Here is an 8,498-nt window from a genome sequence, read left to right on the forward strand (position 1 = left end):
ACTCCCACAGTCCCCAGCAGCGAGAGATATCACCGCAGGAGATGCTTAAATGTCCCAGGAGGGATCCATAACGGGTGATTCCCCCGGTGAGAGTCAAAGCGTGAGGTCAGGAGATGAAGAAAAAAAAACACGCAGAGACGCCTGATTCTCGCCTCTCCTGTTCAGCAGATGTGGAGGGCGCAGCCTCTGGTTGCGCGAAGGCACTCCGGCAGCCAGACAAGCCGCAGCATCCCTGGACTCACTCCAGCAGCATCAGGCGTCCAGAAACAGTCAAATCATCACACATCCACGCTCTCCAAAATGCGCAAATTACGCGTGGCCGAGTGTCACATCATGTATCTGTCTCTGTGTCTGAGCGTGTGTGTGTGACCAAGTGCGCAGCAGCTGCTTTCATGTACCAACACACACACACACGCACACACACCAGCGTATGGTGTGTGACGCGTGGATCAGCCTATAAACGTTGCCATGTAGAGATGCGTCAAGTTGCAGTAGAAAATGACAAATAAGATTTCCGGTTTGCCTTTAAAGATAAAAGCCTCACGTTCGATCATAGAGCACAGCAGCACGCAAGTCAAACGTGCTTTTATTTTGTAATTGTCTGCAGTGTTTCCTCTGCGCACAAAGCTGCCTGAGCTGCTGCAAGTCTGACACCCAGAGGTGAAGCATGGAAATATTTCTCACGTTTTTTTTCCTGCTTCACTTGTGCAGTTTAACATGTCCAATATGCTCAATAGATAGATATTATATAAGTATGATATATTCCAGTTATAATATTAATAATTCAATTCCATTTCACTCATCTTATCACTCCATATACAAACAACCAACAGCCTATTATATGTAGCTTATAATACATTTAAATAACAGCCTGTCTATGGTATTATATTGTAATAAATATTATATTTGCACAATATTAAATACAAATAAGGATTGACAAATGTATAATGTACCCTCACATATGACTCCAGTGATAGATAGATAGATAGATAGATAGATAGATAGATAGATAGATAGATAGATAGATAGATAGATAGATAGATAGATAGATAGATAGATAGATAGATAGATAGATATCTTGTATGCTGGTTTGTTTTCAGTTGAGAGACCTATAAGGAGAGTTCATAATATAAAACTATATTATTTATACAGACTTTCATACAGTTTTATTAAAAAAAGGTTCCACAGAGTTACATTAGAAAGAAAACAATGAAATTAGTCCTAAATGCATTTATGTAACAAGCATGCTTTTAAAAAATGGATATATTATACATGATTTATATTAAATAAGCTAAAACATGCATTCAAAGAACTGTAATATCACTACCACTAGATGGCAGTACAACATTTGACAACAGGAGGAGATGTTCTGCTACTCACAGAAGAATGAACAGCAACAGAGAGATGAGTGTAGTGATGTATAACCTTCAAAGTCAAGTTAGTTGGAGTGAAGCTTCAGCAAAATCACTTCAACCACCTTTAATGATCAGACATGTCAGCAGGCTCCACCCACACAGGTGTTCCCTGTTTTAGCTGATTAGGTTCAGGACTGTGTGGGCGGTTGAAATGAGGGTTGACTGACAGTTTCCTGACTTTCATTTGACTCCGAGTGTATTTAAAATTATGCTAATTTAACCTGTAATGAGCTCTGCACCTCTGTGGCTATGCAGCAATCTGTCTTAAAACAACTTTCAGGAGCCCAAATGAATATTAAAGCTGTTTTTCTTGCTGTAAATATTCCTCCTGTTCATACTGATCATTATAAGATCCCTTCAGTGTGTTTAAAAGTTGATCTGAAGCTTCAGCTGTCCAAATGAGTCGAATAAAGTCTTCTATGTTTCAACGTTACAGTGTTTTTAGTACCAAAATCTCCACATCAGCTCAACAGGGAAACACTAAGAGGGAATTTGATGCTAAAAAGACAGTAAATGTGTCAGATATCCACTAACTCAGACTGCTGAAGCCTCATATAAGCATTTTGTAAGGCATCTTGTTTTAAGACGGTCTTTTAAAAACACAAATCTGCCCTTTAAGGTGGAAAAGTTAAAGCCAGCAGACAACACACACAAAGTGTAAGAAGGCAGTACCACAACCTGAGTCATCAAGAACACACTAATTGTTCTCGTTGCCCTCCTCCTCCATTGATTTCCCTTCTAATGAGAGTGTGTGAAATCAATGAAACGAATTATAAAATAGGGTGTGGCTGCTTGCCGCCTCGCACACATGCACACACACACACACGCACACACACACACACATACACACATAGAGTTTGCTGAGTTCGCGTATAGGTAGGGCAACTTTATCTGTATAGAACATTTCAACAACAAGGCAATTCAAAGTGATTTACATAAAACACAAAAGGACATCAAGACAGAATAGCAATATAAAAAGACACTTAAATGCAATTAAAAATGTAAAATAAGCTACAATAGAATAAGAGAGTGCTGTGTAGTTCATTATCAGGACATTGCATTGACTTCCAATCATTGTAGACAGCCTAACCTCAACCAGGATATCAGACATTACGTTTTTCCTCATTAGGGTCCCCATGAGGACCACTAGGCCCAAAAAGGTCCCCAAAAGGTAACAAAAAAAAATGCATGTACACACACACACAAGCATGTTTACTTAAGTCCCTTTTAGGGTATTTACATAGACTTACATTAGATTCAGCGTTTGGTCGGGCTTAAGTTTGGTGTGTGTCCCTGAAAGTGACAAAAGTCCTGCCTATAAACAACCTGACTTTGTAAGACCACAACTCACTCTAACTGCACTTTTCTGTCTCGCTCCCACCTCCCAGACAGTCTCCTCATCCATAAAACAAGAGCCTCCCTCGCTAATTCACCTCTAATTTATTCCACCGTCTCCTCGCTGTCCCTCAGGTAACAGACGACGAGCTGCAGCCTGGTGTTCAGAAAGGTTAAAAGTACAAAAAGAATGAAAGGAAACATACTTCTTTCCAAGTGAAAATGAGAACAACTGCCATGACGTGTGATTTATAACAGAGTAGAGGTGGTAATCAGTCCAGCTTCAATCAGAAACGTCCAGTCACCTCCTTGGAAATTGAGTTTCTTGTAAGGTTAAGCTTTCTACTTTCTTCTCTTTTTTACAATTAATCACTTCAAACTTATTTTTTTTCATTTAACTGATGAAGAGGAGAGTTAAAAGTTCAGTTTAGATAGCACCAAATCATAACAGAAGTAATCTCAGGGCACTTTTTAAATAGAGCGTATATATTATATAATTTACACAGACCCAGCATTCCCCCGCGAGCAGCACTCGGTGAGAGTTGTGATGAAAAAACTCCCCTTTAACAGGAAGAAACCTCAAGCAGAACCGGACTCTAGGTGGGCGACCATCTGCCTTTCTGCCTCAGCCTCGTTGGGGTTGAGAGAGAAAACAGCAGGAGGGAAGGAGGAGAGACAGCATAAAACTAGAGGAGAGAGAAGATGCCAGGTTCATAACATGCATCAATGGTACATTAATGCATACAGGGGAAGAGGGGGAGGGGAGCTCAATGCATCACAGGAAGTTCCTTAGCAGTCTAAGCCTATAGCAGCATAAACTAAGGGCTGGTCCAAGACAAGCCTGGCCGGCCCTAACTATAAGCTTTATCAAAAAGGAACGTTTTAAGCCTACTCTTAAACAGAGAGAGGGTGTCTGCCTCCCGCACCGAATCTGGAAGATGGTTCCACAAGAGAGGAGCCTGATAGCTGAATTCTACTTTTAGAAATACGAGGAACCACAAGTAGGCCTGAACGCTGGGAGTAAAGTGTCCTAGTAGGTTCATAAGGTACTATGAGCTCCTTGAGATATAATGGAGCCTGATCATTGAGAGCTTTGAAAGTAAGGATTGAAAGGATTTTAAATTTTGTTCTGGATTTTACAGGAAGACAAAGCACCAAAACTAAAATGGGAGTAATATGATCACGCTTTCTAGTTTTTGTCAGAACACGTGCAGCTGTTTTCTGGACCAGCTGGAGAGTCTTTAGAGACTTGTTAGGGCAACCTGAAATGCAGGGACTAGATTTTTTTGCACCTTTTTGAGACAGGATTTATTTATTATTACAGAAGTGAAAGAGGACAAGTCTTGAAATTAGTTTTATGTGGAAGTTAAAGGACATATGATCAAATATAACTCCTAGATTCCTTACAGTGGTGCTGGAAGCTGGAAATAATGTCATCCAGAGTAGTTATACCATTAGATAATGTGTTTCTAAGATGTTTGGGGCCAAGCACAACTTCAGTAGCAGAAAGTTGCAGGTCATGCATGCTTGGAGTTTAGTTAGCTGCTTGGTTTCATCTGGCTTCATTGATAGATATAATTGAGTATCACCTGCATAACAATGGGTGTTTCCATTTGTGACCATTGTGTGCATGGAGGATTCATCATTAAAGTGTACAAACTGGAGTCGATCTGATCAATAGGACTTAAAGCAGCTTAATGCAGTTCCTTAAACGTCGATTAAATGTTCCAGTCTCTGTAATAGGATGTGATGGTCAAAGGTTTCCAATGCAACTCTAAGATCTAAGACAAGTAGGGAGAGAAGTCCATTGTCTGATGAAATTTAGGTCATTTGTAAATGTCATGTGTCAGCAGTGCTCTCTCTGTGCTATGATGGGCTCTAAATCCTGGCTGAAAATCTTAAAATCTATTAGTATGTAGAAAGTCACCCAACTGATTGGCGACTGCTTTCTCAAGGATCTTAGAGAGAAAAAAACACCTGAATCAAGAGTAGGCTTCAGTAGGGATCTAATTACAAATTACTGTTAAAGAAAGATTAATCATTGTAAAGAAGTGCTAACTAAGGGTAAAACTTCATGAAGCAGCCTATTTGGGAGGAGGTTGATGGCTTGGATGAAGAAATCGTTGAAGTTAGAAATCATTGGTAAGGTTTTACTTCCTGAAACAGATCCAGAGAAACAAATGATCCTCTAGATGAAGATGTGATCATCAGCATGACTGGGAGGTTTTCATGAGGCTTCCACATGACGACAGGAAAACATCTCCCCTGTAGCTTAAAACCAGACGTGAGAAAAAACAGACAAAGCTGTTATATTTTCCCTTTTTTTCCTCATCTTTCAAGGGCTCTTTACACTCTCCAGAGCCACAAGGTGAAACCAGCCTGGCCCGCTTCCATACAAAAACTCCTGCAGATGAAACAAACAGACGGCTCAAAGCCTTTTCATCTCACCACCTGTTTTGCATTTTCAAAAGCTGCTCCAAGCAGGCCAATTTGTCCTAGAATTAATGAAGGGAAAGAGCGGGCGAGAAAAATTAGTTCTCCTCTCACATCTCTCTTGTCCTGTGATTTCTGTGGACAAAAGATCGACTCTTAGATTAAAGAACAATACCTGCGATCCACATAGGGACGATTTTGTTAAACAACTTTGTTAAATCTGCTCATCTAGATTCTAGACGAATCCTCTAAATTGAGCTTTACATGCCAAAAAAATATCTAACTCAAGTGTTGTGTGAGGCGATAAGAAAACTCTGCTTTTGCAGCCGCAAAGAAAAAGCCATTTTAGACATCTCTGAGAATTTGTATCTCCCAACAGTGTGAATGTTTTTTTCTGTGCCTCTGTGCAACAGGAGGTAAACATGACTAACTGCACACACAGTTTGAAGTGAAGGTTTTTATCACTTTAATTTTCTCTCAAATGCTGTGAAGTTGTAAATAAAAAAGGTTTTTAAATGCAGACAACCTTGGTTTAAAGGATGTTAAATACACGCATGCATAGAGGATGTGGAGTATACTCACTTTTACAGTTTACAGTTTACAGTCTACAGTTATTGACATGCACTTTCAATGCCTGCCTGGAATGTAATCATTTTTATAATAGCTTCTTCATCTGATGTGCTTTTAATGTGTCTACATGTTCCCTGCTGTAACACAAATTGCTTCTCAGAGGATATTAAAGTTTTCTAAGTCCAAGTCCGCCAGTTGTATCCAGGAGACGAGCAGGAATGTCGAGGGTGAGTCATCGAGAGGCAAAGGACGTCTGTGTCAAGGTGCCCATCCACTAAAGAAGAATAATTATCTGCTTTAATTAACTCTCTCTGTGTGTGTGTGTGTGTGTGTGTGTGTGTGGCACATACAAGGATGGATTTGTGTGCACTCGTGTGTGCATGCATTGGTACATGTGATCCTTTGTGCATTCATGTGAGATATTTGAATATGTTTTCTGTGTGTGTCAGTGTGTGTGTCTCTGTGTGTGTGTCTCTCTGTGTGTGTGTGTGTGTTCCAGGATGACAGCATCACACAACACTCGATACAGTACACAGTCGGTTAATGAACGCTCTTCTGCAGCTGAGAGAATCAGAGCTGGGGACCCGATTTGCGAATTGCTTGAGGAGATCTGGAGGAAGAATTACTCAACCTTTAACTGCATCTCTACAGAGTCTGCTCTCTTAGATACATCATCAAACATATTATGCACATTTTCGGGTCTGATCGGAGAGACTCTGATTGGCTCTGACCCCGTCATACCCTGATACACTCCCAATACATAATCCTAACCAATCGGCCCTCAGGTCTCTTCATCGGACCGCAAAATAAGCATGTCGGGGGCATTTAGTCTCCCCTGTTCTGATTGGTCGGCTTCAGGAAGCTTCTTCCAGCTCCGGAGGCTACGTAAAAAAAACTATAGCAGCAAGATTTCAATTCTTTTTCTCCTTCTTTTACTTGAAAAGTCAGCTTCTCAAATCCATCTATACATCTTCAAGCCTGAGTCATCGAACATTATAACAGTATAAAAATAGCAAAGAATCACAATGCTGTCTTACTCAGAGTGAAATGGGATGACAGATGCCATTTTGTTCTTTGTACATGCAGTAAAAAGAGAGATTAAGAACAAGTTTAGTCTAGTTTAGAAGAAAGTCTGAAAGCAATGGGGAAGTGTGAGCTTAGCCCCATCACAAGAGGGAAGCATACACCTCCTAAAATCTCTCAAATGTTCTGAATTGCATGCCTTATCTTGCTAATTTGAAAGTAAATGCTTGTGAGGAGACACAAGAAAGCCAGTAAAAATATCATTAAATATATATATTTTTAAATATTCAGCTTTATTCATACCTTCTGAACAGAAACACTGTCACAGGTGATGTGGTGACGCAATTTAAGTGTCAATACTTAATCGGCATTCGGTACAAATATATATTTTTATAAACTCCTTCCACACTTTCTGTTCAGATCAATACTCCAAACAGATACAGGGTCACTGCAGCAGTCACAAAAACATATAGAAAAGAAACAAGAAAACACACAAAAGACTGAAAATGAAAGTGTAGAACTCAAGTCAATGAAAGCGTCACAGATGATTGATTATAGTTGCTGAGATCACAAAATCAAAAACAAAAAGCTTAAAAAACACAAATTGGAGACAAAAAGGCTGTTTTAAATACGAATTTAACAAAAACAAGACTATTTGAGATGCTAGGTCTTTATTTAAAAAAACTAAATAACTGGCCTGATGTGTCTTTAATGTAAAAATACTGAACCTCCTTATATGGTAAAATATGCAAGATGAAAATAATACTTCAATATTGCATCCTGGAGTTGTCAGAAAGTTAAAAAATATTGAAATATAAAGGATAAGTGCTCGATTTTTTGAATGCAAATGTGTCTGATTTTAATTGGGAATTGTATTTATGGTTGAGATAGTGCTAACTTTAGTTTGGGGGGCTGTGTTTTATTCTTTGGCTGAAAAAATCCAAGCTGTCCACATTTTTTTTAGTTATAGCTAGACACCGATTTGATCATTTTATGTCATTGTAATTTCTAACTTTCCATTTCCAGCAGACTGCAGCATTGCTACACCAGCTGAAATGAGATGAAAAAATGAACGTCACACAGGAGGATATCAAATCCAAGAATACACAACAATAACACTGTTGATAATATAATACATCATCTGTGTTGTTCTGCAAGTGTAAAAAAATAGATGTATATCTTGCATAAACAGATATATCTTTACTGCATGGACTGCGCTGAGTCACATGTGACATTAGCATTGGGCTAACTTGTTTTTGGCAAGCAATGTTCTCGGTGAATGAACCATTTTTAATTAGATTTTGATTGGGGAAAAAAAGGTTTTGCTTTGCCTTGTAGAAAAATGTGAGTGAGAGTGGGTGGTCAAAGGGTTTCCCACCATTTCTGCAACTGCCAGTCAGAAATGGCGGGAAAATGTGTTCAAGTTGAAAAGTTGGCTTGGCAACAGAAACGACTGTAAGAATGAGGATGGGACTACATTTTAAAGATGGTGGGAAGGTATTCACAGTATGTGTGGTTATTTACTGCAGTGGTTTGAGGTCTCTGATGTTTTCCTGAGGGAGAGGGGGGAAAAGATTGGAGCAAATTTTTAAAAAGAAGAAGAAAAGTACCACAAAAAAAGGCTGGGGAGAGACTGTAGCTGAGTTTCCATCCACCTTTTTAGTTTGTATTTAAAAAACCTGAGTGGGAAAATAAAAGGGGGTGTATTGATGAAAGCAAAAT

This window comes from Scomber japonicus, chromosome 24, assembly GCF_027409825.1.
Source record: "Scomber japonicus isolate fScoJap1 chromosome 24, fScoJap1.pri, whole genome shotgun sequence".
Taxonomy (NCBI): Eukaryota; Metazoa; Chordata; class Actinopteri; order Scombriformes; family Scombridae; genus Scomber; species Scomber japonicus.